General features: G+C 43.8%; 1 long non-coding RNA gene across 1 annotated transcript in view; it reads right to left on the bottom strand.

The window, feature by feature from the left end:
* LOC137476114 (uncharacterized) overlaps positions 1-5,626 on the bottom strand; it is a 74,915-nt gene extending 69,289 nt beyond the window's left edge. Inside the window, exon 1 of the long non-coding RNA XR_011000253.1 lies at positions 4,883-5,626. This is a non-coding gene — a long non-coding RNA (uncharacterized lncRNA). The remainder of the gene's footprint in view (positions 1-4,882) is intronic.
* Between the last annotated feature and the right edge of the window lie 11,289 nt (positions 5,627-16,915).

Here is a 16,915-nt window from a genome sequence, read left to right as displayed (position 1 = left end):
TTACAACTCACTTGGCCCTATGGGGATTTTAACAGGTATCTTACATTAAAAACAACCCCTTCAACCTGTTCAAGAAAAAAAAAAAAAAAAACAACCTCCCAGGACAGCTCTTCTTTTACCTGATTTCAATAAATGATTGAGATGACAGTGAAAGGCTCAAACTCATAAAATTTTATTGCAGATTTTATCAAATTCCTTTTGGCCTCCAGAAAGCTTGAATTACACTTCTAGTATGACACAAAGATTAGATTTGGCAGTAATATTCTAAATATTACTCCTGTAAGTCCTTTTTCCTAAAGCTTTTGAGAATCTGTCAGCTCAAAAAAAAAAAAAAAAAAGAGGTGGATCTTCTCTCAGAATTGAGTTTGATGAGCTCTGACTATTGTACTGAAGGGAGGTAGAGAATCAAGAGTTCCTTTGACTTGAATCCTTTACTGGATCTGTAACTAAATCTGTTGCCATGATTTGGACTTCCATTTAGCCACCATTTGAACATCACTGCCAAAACTTCCTCTCTGGGTGTGATGAGAGCAACGCTTCCACTCTTCTGCAGTTTCTATATCCTAGAAGAGGTGAATGGCACTTTTCTATTTTGTCCATGCAAAGTGTTTTAGGTAAGATTACACCACAGATGTGGCAAAAACTCCACTCCCTCCAGGAGAGATTCTCTGTCTAATAAAGACAATTTAGTGAAAACTCTAAAGCTCTCTGTGTCACTCACAGTGATGAGCGCAGGATAAAAACAATAGACAAAGACAAACTGAGTAATATGGCAGAGAATTACCAGGGGATCTGCCTGTTTGCAAAATGTCTCCTATTTGCAAGTGAACACTGCTGAGAAGCCAGAGCCCTTGCTTAGGACTGGTTTAATTTATATGCCCTCAGAATGAGGTCATATCCATATCATGCATGATCTCTATTAGCTTTACAGATGCCTTAACCTGAGAAGGTTCAAGCTCTTCAAGAGCTATTCACTCTTGGCAGATTGATATAGTAACTGACAATTCACTGCCATCCAAGTGTATCTGGGAACACAAAGCTCACATAAATATTGTCGAGCATATCCCATTGTCAGTCATTCACTTCTGCCCTTCAGCTTCCTGTAGCCCTGAGAGGAAGATCATTTCTTTCAGCGTCATATGTCTGACTGACCCAGCAGACACAAAATTGTTTCCTTTTAACCAGCAATGGACTGTGCTCAGAATGTCAGACACAGGTTTGTTCAGCCAATAAACAATGTGAGACATCTGAGGTCGGGTGGACAGAGACTGGGGAGAAAGCCTGGAACAACTCATAGTGATGTTCCTACACTGAAAAAGCTCCAGGAGGAAGTATGAAGGCCTACTTGATGTTTTTTCTTCTGCAGTTTTATAGCTGACCTGCCTGCTTACTCAACCTAAGCCCTTACCAAAGACAACTGTGAGCAAACGGCAGGGTTTTCATGCTGTACTCATGGCTTTCCAGCCCAGAAATTCCCACTTGGTCCTTTGCTCCAGATTTACTACTCTCACCTAAGGCCTGCCCCCCGCCCCTCCCCATGACAGCTCTCAGATAGGAAGGCATTAAAAAAAAAAAAAGTATGAGAAAAAAAAAAAAGAAATAAGTGTGCAGAACTCATGGCTTTCAAACTTAGCCTGGACCAAATTTTCTGGCTGATAAGTCTGGTTGAAGAAGGTCAGTTGTGCTCCATTCTAAATTTGGTGAGTAGTTTTTCTTTCAATTGCCTGACATGCATCTCTCCCACACACTAATTTAACTTGAAAAGAGAAATTAAATCGATGTATGCTCTTAGCTGCAGTAATTCCTTTTATTCCACCATAACCCCCTGGTTTTAAAAACTTGCTTTCTGCTGCTCCTCTCTAATGCAGTGGGAGTCATTGAAAGTAAAACCAGTTCATATCTAAACTGCAAAAATTGTATACTAAGTACCAAATGTACTAGGGAGAAACAAGAAATCCAAAACTAAAACTTTCCTTTAAGCTGTAAGCACAAATAATTTAATGTCTATTTCTGGTAAAGTATGGAAAAAAAGTAAATCCATTACTTCATTGTCAAAAAACCTTCTTGATTTAAGTACTATGAGCAGTATAGCCAGACCTGATGGAAGGAACAAGAGAGGCCGAGTGAAATTTATCCATTTACATAATTTTGTGTTGCAGATGGGACCATGAGAAGAACCCAGGAGGCTTGGTGCCCTGTAGTGTCTTCAGTGCATCAGGCACCTCTTCCTTCCATAGCATCAAGGTAGACAGAAGTCCTGGATTTGCCTGAAGTGCTCCTGGCTGATCCAGAGGTGTACATTACATCACCCAGGTCAGTCAAACAGGCACAGAGGTTCTGTTCCCTTTGCCTTCAACTTCCCCCAGATTAAACCATCAGACCCACATCAATCACTGGCTGTAAAAGACATGGAGTAATTGGACTAGGAGGTTGTCAACAGTCTGAGGGCTTCTGTTCAGAAAACAGATGTCTTGGATTTTCCTTGGTCTTGTTTATTCTTCATAAATACCAGAGCAAGACAGCAGAGTCACCATTCTCTCCTAACAACGTTCTGTTAATCAAGCATGTCATTTGCTTGTATAGCCCAACCTTCTGCAGATCCCAGACATTCCCCTTCCACAAAAATTAACCACAAAAATACTGCAGTGTAGCTGCTTTATGACCATGGATAGGATCAATTTGTTTTGTGCTTTCAGACACTGATCTTGCAACAGCAAACATACAGACACTATAGCAGGCTTTTTTTTACATAAATAAGGGGTTTTGACCAATACCTTTCCTTTTTCAGTGGCAGTTTGTCAAGATATTTTGCCTAATTTCCAGCTTTGTAAAGAGACAGCACTGAACTGAGGAACAGCACATCCTTCCCAAATGGCTCTGAAAAGCAATCAGCAGAGTGAAAGCCAGGTTAAAATAATAATTTAACCAAGAGCTTATTATTGATGGGCTAAAATCAAAAAAGAAAAGCAAAAAGCAAAAAACGAGAAAAATTGAGAGACAGAAAAAAGGCAAAACAAAACCAGGCGTTAAAAGAAGTAACCAGAGAATTCAAGAAATAATTATGAAGTTACAAATTGCAGCCTGAACTCAAATCATGGCAGAGAGGACCCATGGGCTTATGCAGAAACCAGAAACAAGGACCAAGAAGGGGATGACGCATGAAGAACCCCATTTTTCATCTTCGCACACACTTCCAAGTGATCTACAAATTATAATATTCCTGCCTAGAATGCAAACTCTTCTCACAGTGTCATTTGCTTTTGCATAACTATAATCTGTAACATCAGCTTGATTCCCCCAAGTATCTGGATTCAGAGCTTTCATCAGGAATAGCCACTGTGAGCTTCCTCAACTCCTAGCTGAAGGGGGTAGGTGATACATCTCCTATCCCCACTGTCTGTGATGGAAATCTTTATATTTTATATTTTAGCAGGAACAACTGAACTCAGAGTGAAAACACTGGTATTCTGCAGTGAGGGCAGGTTCACCACAAACCCCTGACATCTTTAATCCCAGTGGATGCTTTAAAACTCAAGTGAATCCAAGTAACAGCCCAGCTTTCCTGCAAATACTCAACTAACTCTGGCTAATTCTCAACTAACTGACAAATGTGGACCTGGAGGTTGCCTCCCACTTTTCATATGGACTCTGCTCTTCTGTAACTCCATCCTGATATCCATGCTGGAAGTTTCATATTTTGCTTAATTAGGGCATGTGTTTTTCTTGCTGGCAAAATGTCTACAGACTTCAATAAGAGCAAGATTTGGGCTATTTTTGAAGCTTCTCCCTACTGTGTCTTGTGAATTTTACACACTTCTGTCCTCAGAGGTCACATGATTCAAAACCAGTCTCAGTATCTGTGTGCAAACATAACATTCTCTGCCAGCCAAGCACTAGAGGTGTGTGGATAGTAAAGGAAAAAACAATAACCAAAACCAAAGCTTACACTGCATTTTATACATGAGATGGAGATGCACAGTATTTAGGAAAATTAAGATGGGATGTGAGCAAAAAACATTTGTATGACCACACATCTGTGGCTGCACCTCCTCATACCCTGTCCTCTATAGGGGTGTGCCTCAGGTGTCATCTCCAAAAGTGAAATGGAGAGGCTTGGTAGGAGGGGAAGCAAATTAAAAAAAAAAGCTTTTTTCCTCTTTGAGCCTCTGCTTGGTGCCAGCACTGATGTTAGACCCACTCCTCCTTCAGTGCATGTGGCCAGCAGGACTGGGATCTTTCATTCCCACCTCTCACAGGATAACCAGGCTTTCACACAAACAGCACTTACATTTCAAGGGCATTTGTCTCTCCTAGTTCTTTATCCCTCCACTCCACTGCAGTCAACATTTACTCCACCTACACAGGCTGCAATTTTGTTTAGGCTTCATTTTTATTAAATATCAAAAAACTATAAAGGATGCCATTGTTATAATTACAATGAGAGCAACATCAAACACAAAAATGTAAGTATAGCTAGACATCAGCACACAGGTTTTTTTCAGGAGGGTGACAGACTCCCCAGTGAACAAGTTTAGCTTTCAGTTTTGCACATCAGGGCTGGAGAGAAAATGGCTTGAGGAGCCCTATAGAGGTGCTTTTGCTTCCCTGACTTCTCACACAATATTCTTTCAAATGAATTTAAGGCTTTTCTTGTCCAAATCCCCACAAAAGTAACCACACTGCAGTTTTTCTACTATTATGCAAATAGATTAATCAGCCAACGCTCCAGTGAGAATTAATTTATATTTGAATCAAATGAGGCCTTAGATTCTTTATAACCCAACCCCCAGGCCAAGGCCTGGGCTAGGTAGCAACCTCATATTATTCGTTTGACGAAATGTGAACTGACATAAATACCATGGCTAACTTTCAATCCGATTACCCCGTTAACTCACATCAATGCTCTTCCAGCCATCAGCCTCCAGCGTCCCTCCTTTCAGCAGCACAGCCAACAACTGACAACTCCTCCCTGATAAACAAGCACCCACGCTGCCACCTCAGACCCCCACTCTTAACCCATCATTCCTACTCAATGGCCCTTATTCAACAAGGTACTTTATTTTGTTTGTAGGAATCGGGGCACTAAACAACACAAAAATTCTGTTTTGCTGGGGCTGTAATTCAAAGCTGCCCTTTCAGAGCTGCTAAGCACTTGAGGCACGAACAATAAACATCCAAAAAAAAATATGGGAGCAACGTGTCCAACCATACATAGATATTTATGACACTCATGCACACAATTTAATACAGTCACTGACATGTGTTATCTTTCATACTCTCCTTAACCCTTAAAAAAAATTGAAACAATGTTTGGGGCTACTATGTCCAAAGGTCAATGTAAAGTGAACCCGCATTTTAGACAGCACCCTTATACTAAACTCATGTTGACAACCACTAAATTCTTTCTATTGCCTTGCACAGGAACTTGTTTTTTAAAAGGCTTCCCTCCCCCCCAGTTTAAAACTGTAAGCATTTAAAAAGCTTGGCTAAACAATCCACCAGGTGTGAGAAAAGCCTTTTCTGTGCAAGCAGCTCTGTGTCAGAAACCTACACTTTGTAATTAGATTATCAAGCAAGGACTGAATAGCTCTGATCAAAACATCCCCCCTCTGCATATTGTTTATAGTGCATAACTGATAACAACTAAGCTTCTCTAGTCATAGTTAAAATCTACTTTAAAACAGGAGTCCTGTGCACTCTGGAATTTAAATGAAGAGGAAAAGAAAACAAAGTGCACATTCTTAAAAAGCTATATGTAATTACTTGCCTTTCTTGCTTTAACACAGCTTGATTTGAAAACATGTCATAAACCCTATAATTTAACAGCAGCTGCTCATGAAAACAACACTTAAAACACAGCTAAGAAAGTTAGAGATGTGGGTTTTTTCCTTAAAAACATTCTTCATGGTGAACTCGGGAAGAGAAGGAAGAAAAACCTCTTGGCCACATGGCCCCAGCACTGAGGGACATCCCAGATCCCTGTCAGCAGAGCCAAAAACTCCTCAGCCCAGAAGGATGACTTGACTTGTCTGTCTTTATTGGATTTTTTCCATGTGGCCAGAAAATCTACTTGTGTACTAGAGTCAGTTTCTCAATGTAAAGAGCAAGTTTGAATGTGCTGTCTTCCTGGGCACACTAAAAGTGGGATGAAAAGGAGTTGCAGTAGGGATAGAGAGCACATCATGCCTCCTGATACTTCAGAGCAGAGGCCTACACTCACCTAGATATGATGCTAAATGGAAAATAAGGTTCTCCCTAAACCTTTCATACAAAGCTTATATATTTTTCTTGGAAATAATAAGACTGTTTCACAGCCCTATTTCATCTGCCCAGTGTGCAAATATCCCAGTTTTCAATTTTGAACTCAGTCTGACATCAGTCCCCTTTTGCACCGTGGGGCCTGGGACTAGATGCAAATCCTTGTGTGTACCAATCTTTCCAAAGAGTGACCTCTGATTACTGGTGTGTCCTGATAAGGTCAGTACACCTCATAAATCCCATTGTTATTTCATTCTTCGTAAAGCAATCTTTTAAATATTAGGGCTGGACAACCAGAACCAAGATGAAAAAGCTGCCTTCTCTTTGGCTAGTAGATGCTGTGGAAATAGCAGAAGATAACAAGAAGACCTTCTCTGTTTTTCCTCTCACAGATCTGGAGACAGTTGCCATATACACAGCAGTGGATGGAAAATCTTCCATGCTGTCCAGCCTGCTCCTGCTTCTGCTTTAAGTGCAGAAGCAGGGAAAAGGCCCAGACATTAATTGTCCTGGCACAGAAGTCCAGCCTTATTGCTTGAATTCTCCTGAGAGAGAGGGTCTGATCACATTCAGAAGTGTAGTCCTGTCTCTACACATTCCCCCCCTGCTGATTTATTTATCTGTAAGAGCAGGAGACATTCACCAAAAAAGGAGGATATAAATTTTTTTGTATATTACCATTAGGGAAAGTTATATAAAGGTTGATAGGTGAGGGACTAAATTTCAATTTAAGACCTAAGGCAGAACAATTTAAAAGACACCAGAGAAATTCCCCATATCTCAGTACATTCATGAATCAGGAGGCTGCAAATGTAGTGTCCTGGTTTAGGACAAATTAGGGGAAAATCTCCAAAGGAGCCCCTTAAAGGAAACAAACTTCCACAACTTCTCCCCCCTCCCTACTACCGGGTTCGGGAGGAATTTCTTCGGAGGATAAGTGGAAAAAACTTGTTTATTAAGCAAGAACAAAAAAACACTCCCCAGCACAAGAAAAAACAGCCCGAGATGACACCAAACGTTTTCACCAGTTCGAGAGAGGCCGAACGGCTTGGGCAGTCTGCTGAGGAGGGTGCTGAGCTTCTCTGTAGTGCAGACTCCGGAGGAGTTCCTTGACGTTCTCGAATCAAGGTCCGAAGCAGGTCCGATGTCTTCAGGGAAGGGGAGGAAGGAAGGGAAAAACAAAAATAGAAAAATGGCAAAATAAGGCAAGCAAAAAAAAAAACAAAAAAAGCAAGCGAGCAGAGCAAGCGAAGCAGGCCTAAAGCTAGCAGCAGCAAGCCATAGCAAGCAGCCGGGGGAGGGACACGGCTATAGACAAAACAAACTGAGAGCACGGGAACAGGAATACACGATTGGGATACAAAGCATGAAAATGTCCTGTCACCCCAGGACATTCTACCCCTTATCTCATATCGTGAACATGTTAATGAACACAATGTAAAACCTTTCATTTCACGTGCTCAAACTTTTCACACTTAACACATTTCCTTCTATCTTACTTGCTCAGACCTTTGACACTTTCACGTTTTCTTCTGTTTCATGTCTGTATGATGTAACGTACAGACAATGGTGGTAACGTTCAGCAAATAATGATATCATCTCACAATCAGATCTCCCTGAGGTACACAACGGGTTGTCCCATCTTTCTGCATTATCTATCAGGTATAACCTGGTTCTTGGGCAAAGACAATCTTACGAATGGGTTTGCCTGTACTCGAAGCAGGATTAATTCATACTGTCTTCCCCAACAAACTTCTGATATGGGCCACTGGGACTTTATCTCTATCGACTATATTAAGGGGCTCAGACTGGGCAGGACTTGCTTGGTTGGTGGAACTCTGAGTGTTAACTAACCAGGTGGCTCTTGCTAAATACTGCTCCTAGTTCTTGAAAGATCCTCTACTCAATGCTTTTAAAGTGGTTTTTAACAATCTATTGTATCTCTCTACTTTACCTGCAGCTGGTGCATGGTAGGGGATGTGGTACACCTACTCAATGCCATGTTCCCTAGCCCAGGTGTTAATAAGATTATTTTTAAAATGAGTCTCATTGTCTGACTCAATCCTTTCAGGAGTACCATGCCTCCAAAGGACCTGCTTTTCAAGGCTTAGAATGGTGTTGCGGGCTGTAGCATGAGACACGGGGTAGGTTTCCAACCATCCCGTAGTGGCTTCTACCATGGTTAGTACGTGGCGCTTGCCTTGGCGGGTTTGAGGTAGTGTGATGTAATCAATTTGCCAAGCCTCCTCATACTTGTACTTGGACCACCGCCCCCTATACCAGAGGGGCTTCACCCGCTTAGCCTGCTTAATGGCGGTACACGTTTTACAGTCATGGATAACTTGAGAAATGCTGTCCATGGTTAGATCTACCCCTCGGTCTCGTGCCTACTTATAGGTGGCATCTCTACCCTGGTGGCCTGAGGCATCATGGGCCCATCGTGCTAGGAACAGCTCTCTTTTGTGTTCCCAGTCAAGATCTATCTTCAACTTCCCTATCTTTGTGGCCTGATCTACTTGCTGATTGTTTTGCTGCTCTTCATTAGCCCTGTTTCTGGGGACATGGGCATTTACATGGCGAACCTTCACAGGTAGTTTCTCTAGCCGGGTAGCGATGTCTTTCCATTTTTCAGCAGCCCAAATTGGTTTTCTTTTGCGCTGCCAGTTCGCCTCCTTCTATCTCTTCAGCCATCCCCACAGAGCATTGGCTACCATCCAGAATGGTAGCCTCCTCTGCTGCATCTTAAAGGCGGACTAGCCAACTAATTATAGATTCATCGGGCTGTCGCCTATAATCCTTCTTTAAGCCTCGAAGGTCCTTCAGGGAGAAGGAATCAATATTGGCTCTGGAATCTGTGCCATTTGGTGTGGTTTCTGATTTTGGTGATGGTCCTTCTCTTGGATCATCATCATCATCCTCCACCTTTCGTTCAGTCTTGCTTTTGCACTTTCCACTTCTTTTATTAGCAGCAACAGCCATTGGTTGAGGCTTACTTTCTGGTTTAACTACTGGTCTGGAGCCTGGGATGTGGGCAGCCTGAGTGACTGGGATAGTAACTAACTTATCTCCCTGTTCCCTTTTTTCTGTCTGCTGCCCTACAATGTCTAGCAGGGTGCGATAAGCATGTGCCAGGGCCCAGCTCACTGCAATGATCTTTTCTTCTTTAGTGTTACCATGGCACTTCTCTTTCAGGTACTTTACCACCTCAGCTGGGTTCAGAATTTGTTCAGATGGAAAGTCCCAGACTATAGGATCAGAAAACTCCTTTAAAATTTGGCCCATATCTTCCCATTTCCCACACCACTCAGGACTCTTCACCCTTGGTTTTACTCCTAAATCAGGAGTCTCACCAGCCCCTCTAGAAATTTCAGCCTTCATCTTATATAAACTGCAGACAGTATAAAGAAAGCTTACTAAATTAAATGCCAGAAAGATGGTGTCCTTGGCAGTCAGGGAGAACCAAACATTTTCTAATAGAGATGTAAATAATTCAGAGGAGAAGAAGGAAAGCAAAGGCTGAAAAGCCTCCTCCCCTGCTTTTCTCCTAACAAACTGAGTACACAGCCACAACCACGAACCATACATTCCTGGAACCGATAACAACATTTTTATAAACCTCTTGCAAATCATCACAACTAAGCTCAAATCGATAAATATTCTGGTTAGTGCCTCTCTGCTACAAAAGCTACGCATTAGGGACAATACCGGAGCTATTTCTGGATAAGAAAATAAACCTAGGGACCACAAAGGTATTAAAACTTCAAAAAACCTTAATGACCAGAAATAGAGGCAGGCTTTCAATCCAAATGACATTATAACTTCAAAAACAGACATACCAATGTACTTACGAAACAATTGAGACTAAAATATTATTTAGAATGAAGTTTTTTCCACTTTGTCTGGTCGATTTCCCCGTACGGGCCACCAAAGAATATATTGTCCTGGTTTAGGACAAATTAGGGGAAAATCTCCAAAGGAGCCCCTTAAAGGAAACAAACCTCCACAACTCCTCCCCCCTCCCTACTACCGGGTTCGGGAGGAATTTCTTCGGAGGATAAGTGGAAAAAACTTGTTTATTAAGCAAGAACAAAAAAACACTCCCCAACACAAGAAAAAACAGCCCGAGATGACACCAAACGTTTTCACCAGTTCGAGAGAGGCCGAACGGCTTGGGCAGTCTGCTGAGGAGGGTGCTGAGCTTCTCTGTAGTGCAGACTCCGGAGGAGTTCCTTGACGTTCTCGAATCAAGGTCCGAAGCAGGTCCGATGTCTTCAGGGAAGGGGAGGAAGGAAGGGAAAAACAAAAATAGAAAAATGGCAAAATAAGGCAAGCAAAGAAAAAAAACAAAAAAAGCAAGCAAGCAGAGCAAGCGAAGCAGGCCTAAAGCTAGCAGCAGCAAGCCATAGCAAGCAGCCGGGGGAGGGACACGGCTATAGACAAAACAAACTGAGAGCACGGGAACAGGAATACACGATTGGGATACAAAGCATGAAAATGTCCTGTCACCCCAGGACATGTAGCTAAAAGCTACAATTATTTCCTCCCTCCTGAGCTTTCTAGGTCTGACAAGTCACAGCCAGAGTATGGGTTCTCAAAAAGAGCCCTGTCCTGTGCCAGGACAATGTGACCTTACCAGATTTCATCAAGTCAAATTTTAAATCTGCTGAATCCCACCTGATGCCCCTAAAGATCTTACTAGAGACATATAATTTGATGTTGTCTACCCTCTTACATTTTTAATGGAACAAGGAAAAACAGAGAAAAAAAAAAGATAAAAATCATGACATGATGAGAGCCAAAAAAGTGAAAGCAACCACTAAAACATGGTTTTCTGTAAAGTAGTTCTCATTGCTACAGGTACAATGAGAAACCTGAGAAAAGCTGTTTCATCTTATGAAGATCCTCTTCAAACATCCTGGCTGTCTTATTCTAAACTTCAGTTGTCTTTGATATTTCCCCCTGCAGTACCAAAACAACTCCTGACAAAGTCCTGAAAGGAGACAAGTACATTCAAATTCTTCTAGGGCTTAACCCCACTGCATTGAAATTACCATGAGTTTTGCCCCTGACTTCAGCCCTGACAGAACAAGCAACATTCTCGGGCCAAAGGCATGGGGAAAAGCTTTTCTACAACTCTCTTTGCATGCTCACAGTCTCCTTAGTCACAGAGATTTCTGTTTGTTTTCAGAGAGCTGAAGGCACAAATGAGCAACACACTTCACTGTGTATCTGTCCAATCTCAGGGCCACTGGAATACAAGTCGGGCATTTTCCTTCTGTTTGTCAGAAAGAAACACAATTCTCTGAGAAGGGATGTAATTTCTGCAGGCTGGGAAAGCTCCCAGGAGAAAGGCCTTGGCTATTTCAAGAAAGATTCTCAAGGTCCAGGACTTCATCAGCTTTTCTCAATGATGAAATGGAAGAACCCTTCATCTCTGGACATCAGGAAGCTGCACTGCTTGCAAAGCAAAGCCCAAAAGAAGGGTGGTCCTGTTCTAGTCTCCAGGATGAGTCAAGTGTTTTCTGAAGAGAGCAACTCTTTCTCACAAGTGGAAAATCTCCTAGCTCTGCAGGAATCCAGTCATCCTGAATTTAGATACCTATGATGTCTAAAACTATGAAGCTGTTCATTCCTTGGGCATTATTGCTCCTTGGTTTTCTGTTCCTGAAGCAGCTCATTTGGTAAAAGCATCCCCAAGGGACAACAGAAATACAGCAATTTTCATTCATCTCACTTCCCATTTTACACAAAGTAACTGGGAGCAGAGCACATGGACCACATGGACCAGGGCTTGCTAACTCAGTTCTATGAAGGTGAAACGTGAGGGGTAGTTTGTCATCCTTCTGTCAGAGCTCCAGAGATCAAACACACTCCACATCAGCATCTACAAGAGCAGCTTAGTATTTCTGGAAACCAAGCATTCTGTCTTTATTAAAGAGGTCCACACAGTTACTCTCATCATCTATGGATGCAGCACCTTGTAGACATGGATATGGCTGTGGTCAGTGCATGGTCTGTAACTGAACCATTTAACTGCAAACCCATTGCCTCAAAGGACAAGGTCACAAATGTAATACTTACAAGAAGAAAACACTAAATGCCCAGGGAATCTGATGATCCAAAAACCTTGGAAATCACTTTTTTTTTAAGATATTCCCCCATTTCAGTTGTGAGAGCATTAGAATATCCCAATGTCCCCCTAAACCAGGACACTTAACAAGGAAATTTTGCACTTGTGTTTACTAAAGAACTGTTACACAGCGTTTGAGTTTCCTTTCCTTCCTTATCACACGGCTTTGGGTCCCACCAAATGAGTCACAGGTTAATCCCTGTTAAAGGACCTTTCAGCACCTTCACATAAGACTCAGAGAGAAAAACACTCACCCCACAACAGCTATTTTCCCCTCTAAATCATGACGTCTGAAGGTATTTTTACCTAGAAGGAGCAAAGTGAGCCTCCCAGCCTATCACCATCCTTCTGGCTACCAGCACATAGCTTGGGATGGGCTTTCTGTTGGGAAAAGTGCTTACAGGTACCTGGGTGTTGCATCCTGGATTTGGGTTCAAATTACGGGTTTTTTCTTTGTTAGTTTTCCGGTTCTCTGTACCCTCGTGCATCTCCAGGGTTTTTCCCTACTCCTGCGGTTTACGTGCCTGTCTCCCCGTTCTTGCAGTCCCACTCGCCCCAAAGTCCCGTGTCCGCCCCTGCCGTGTTCCCATTGGTCGCTGTAGTACACGTCATTACCACAATGTCTGTACCCATTGGGCAGGAGGACTCCCCGTCCGTCCGGTCCCTTCCCTATTTCATCCCACTCCTCGGCATGCTCAAGGCCGTTTGCGTCAGTGCGAAGCTGGGAGCGGCTGCAGCTTTTCCACCGCAGCTCTCGCAGCCAATAAAGCATCCAGCCGCCACGTGGAGGGATTTGGACGAATTCCTTGCCTCTGTGTTTCTTCCCTTGCGCCGACGGCGAAGCGCGGCCAACAGCCCACCCTGGAGTGTGACAGCAAAAGCGCCCGGGAACTGCGGCGAGCCCCGGCCCCGACGAAAAGCTGAGACGCCCAAGCCGGGCGCTCGAGAGCTGACCGGGGCCAAGAAAAGTAACGCGCAGCCGCGCCTGGGCTTTCATCATCATCTCTCTTCTGAGTCTCCCTCTTAAACCTTCCCAGAGAGACTTAAACCCAAAGGAAGTGAAGCATCAGCTGGCTGGCATGAAAGAATTCAAGGGGTTGAAAGTTGATGCCCTTTTCTTAAAAGGTGTACAAACAAGAGACGGTCCTGGTTTTATCCTACGGGTAGTCAAATAGTAATTCTGCTCTTTCTCTGATACAGAGGTCTTTGTGTGATGTTCCATCAGGCAGAGGGGTAGAGAGCAGCCTTAAATCCATTCTTCTGGCAGACATCAAGGGAGTGTGTGGGCTCAAGAACCTTCAGTTCGAGGTAACAGCAAACTCACAGATTTTGTAAAACCCACCCCAGGACATATTCATTCTCCTGCTGAATTGTGCTGGGAGTCCTGTCCTCCAAAGAAAGTTGTCATTCCTGTCTTTTTTGGAAAATAAGGAACAGAGCTGGGTATTAATGAGCAGAAAAGTTTCAAGTCACAGTATGTGAAGGTGCCCACTGCAAAGAGATTTCAGTGGATCAGTCAGCAGAGAAATTTGCCACTGCTGTAAGCAAAGGATCACAATTCAGTTTGCAGTGAGGAGGCAGAAGTACTCTTAAGAAATTATTTGAAAGACAAAAGGATTTTTAATTTTTCTAACCTACTTGAGCAACATGAGAGAAAAATGTTTTTGAGAAAATAAATGGGCAAATTTTGTGTTCTGTCATCCTCCTCCACATTTCATCTGCACAGTCTAGTATGGAAACCCATGGGGCAGAAACCACAACGGAAACAAGCACCAACATCTGAAGTCCAAACTGTCTCTGTCCAATTCCCATCAAGGTTCCACTGGGACAAGAAATCATGAAATTGAGGCAGCAAATAAACCAGCATGTTGTATTTTGCAAATCCTAGCTCCCCAAAATGCGCCCATCTTAGATCATGGAAGGAGTTATTTTTAAGGAAGTTGTGTGGTTGTTTATTAGACAGATCAGTGGAGAAGAAAGAAGAGGGATTGTTTGACTCCAGATTATCTTTTTAAAACAAAGGTGGAGGTTGAGGAAAGGATAAAAGGACGCAATGGACAAAAATAATCAGATTTGGAAGAAAGGATACAAATTAAACGGGCTTGGAAGGAGTTAGTAAAGTGCAAACAAGACACAGAGACTAAGCTAAAGTTAATTACTTTTGACATGATCAGATCATCTGATTGCATTTCAGGCTGTGTGCGCTCTGGGCTGGCTAGCATGAATGGCGAGGGAAAAGAAAGTAACTCTCCCCTCGAGGTCCCTTTGCCAAGTCTGGACTGTGTGCTCTGTCCGAGATCCCTCTTTCTTTGCACACAGAGAGAGAGGGGGAGAGGAGAGAGAAACACAGTTAACCACCTGTCAGGGCTGCGGACACAATAAGGCAGCCCCCAAAAGAGCTTTTCATGCATGCGTAATATATTTGTTCAGCTATTCACTTAATGAAGCTGATAAATGTGATGCAAAACAATAGTCAAGTTAATCTATTTAGTAAAATGTTTTGAGACTCTCAGGCGATGTTAAGGAGGGTAGTGTGCTCGGGGACATTTTCATTTCAATACGCTCATCTCTCCCCTCTTAGGGGGGTTTCAAGCAATCTATGTGAATATAATTTCTTATAAATGTGTCTTTAATGGGTTTAATTCACCCTTGCCAGCTGTTTTTTTAGCTATTTTGTAAGAGCAAAACAAACGTGCCAGGCTTGGAAAGCTAGTTAAAATTAGTTTCGGTCACTGGGGCCAAGCTATATTTCCTGCAAACCATCTGCTTGATTGGCACAATAGAAGGATTTTCAAGAAAAGGGGGGATCTAGAAGAGCTTTGAACGAACCAACAGTTACTGTTCCTTGTGCTTGAATTCTAAAGGTGAAGACTTAGGTGTCTTAATACAGACTCACCCCCGCAGCCTCCATTCAAGCCGCCGGCGTGGTCGATGAGCATCGTTAGGGGATTGGGACACAGCAGGGAAGGAGCACCCCTCCCCTTCTCCAGCGGAAGAAAAAGAAAACAAAAAAGATTAAAAAAAAAAAAAAAAGTGGGGGGAAAATAAAAAAACAACCTAAAAGGCGCACACATACGTTTGCACCACAGCTTTCGGGAGGAAGGAACGGGCACCGTGGGCCCGGGCAGCCCTGCGGGGTACGTAGTGGGGCTCGGCTGGTCCCCTGTGGAGCGGCTCCCGGCTTAGGGAGGGAGGACCGAGAAGTTCGGCTTCCACCTGGCTGCGGGAAGCGGCCCGGCGGGGGCAGGGGCTGTCCCGCGGAAGGTGTCCCGCGTGGGGCCGCGACGTGGAGGTGATTGAGACGTCCGTCTCCCGGGGCCGGGGGATGCGGGAGAGCGATGAGGCTCAGGCGCGGCTCCGAGACGCCGGGGGGGGCGCCGGCCCGGCCCTGCCCAGCCCTTTGGTCTCCGGATTTGAAGTGCTGGCTCTCCCAATTTCATGCGGATTACCAGCCTCGGACCGGGACACACGCAGCTTCAACTCTCACCTCCCCCTCCCTACCCCTCACCCGCCGGCAGTTTTGGGTTTGGGCTTTTTTCTTTTTTTTTTTTTTTTTTTTTTTTTTTCTTTTTTTTTTTTCTTTTTTTTTGGTGACAAAGAAAGTGAGTGACTTTTTAAGAAATAAATTTGAAGATAACGACATTAAAATGAATGGCAGGAAACACAAAACTGCTTGAGCATAGGTCAAACGGCATTAGTCACAGGTTTTATCCTGAGACATTAGAATTCCCTTTCTCTTAAATGATCACTGCCTTTGAAAAGAAACTTCCAAAGGAGATCTCTTAAAATAAGATCCTTTCGTCTGACTTCTTGGTTTCTTATGGTCTATCTTCCCTTTCAATAGATGTCTAGTCCCTTTTGCCGTGGTGCTTAAGGAATTCTTTATGAATGTGCTCAGACGCATCACAAGGAACCGGGTCCACGCGTGCCCCAGCATGCGTTTGACCCAACCTTCCAGAAAATGTCAGCCCCTCTTTTTTAAAACCAGAGAAATTAGCAGCAGTTGGTCTATAGTGAGACAAAATGCCCCCAATGTATATGTAAAGAAAGGAGTAAATAATCTCAAAGGAAACGTATAATGACTGTTAAAACGAAGTGTTCTCGGAAGAGCCCGGGCGGAGCTCATGTGGGAAACGCCGGAATCGGGGGGCGGCTGCGAGAGGGGCAGGGAGCAGGGGACAGAGATAGGACCGCGAGCTGGCGGGGTGCCAGGTAATTATTTTATTGGGAAAGACTCGTTTGCTTTTTCCATTCGTTACCGTCACGCTCGCTCTCTAAGTAACACCCCGAGAGCAGCGCTTGAGAAACGGGGCTTGAGCCAGCCCCGGAGCGCCCAGGCTGGGGGCGAGCGGGAAGCTGAGCCCGGGGCAGGGCGAGGCAGCCCCCGCTCCCCCGGCACCCCCGAGTCGCAGAGCCCGAACGGGGCGAGGGGCAGGTGGAGCGACCCGTCCGAGCCCCCTGCGCTCTGCCCACGTCTTCCTTCTCCTTTTTCTTTACCTGCTAAGCATCGAGACCAACAAAACTGGG

The sequence above is a fragment of the Anomalospiza imberbis genome, chromosome 6 (genome assembly GCF_031753505.1).
Source record: "Anomalospiza imberbis isolate Cuckoo-Finch-1a 21T00152 chromosome 6, ASM3175350v1, whole genome shotgun sequence".
Classification (NCBI taxonomy): Eukaryota; Metazoa; Chordata; class Aves; order Passeriformes; family Viduidae; genus Anomalospiza; species Anomalospiza imberbis.
Note: the sequence above shows the minus strand (reverse complement) of the source record. Positions and strands in the feature narration are given on the sequence as shown.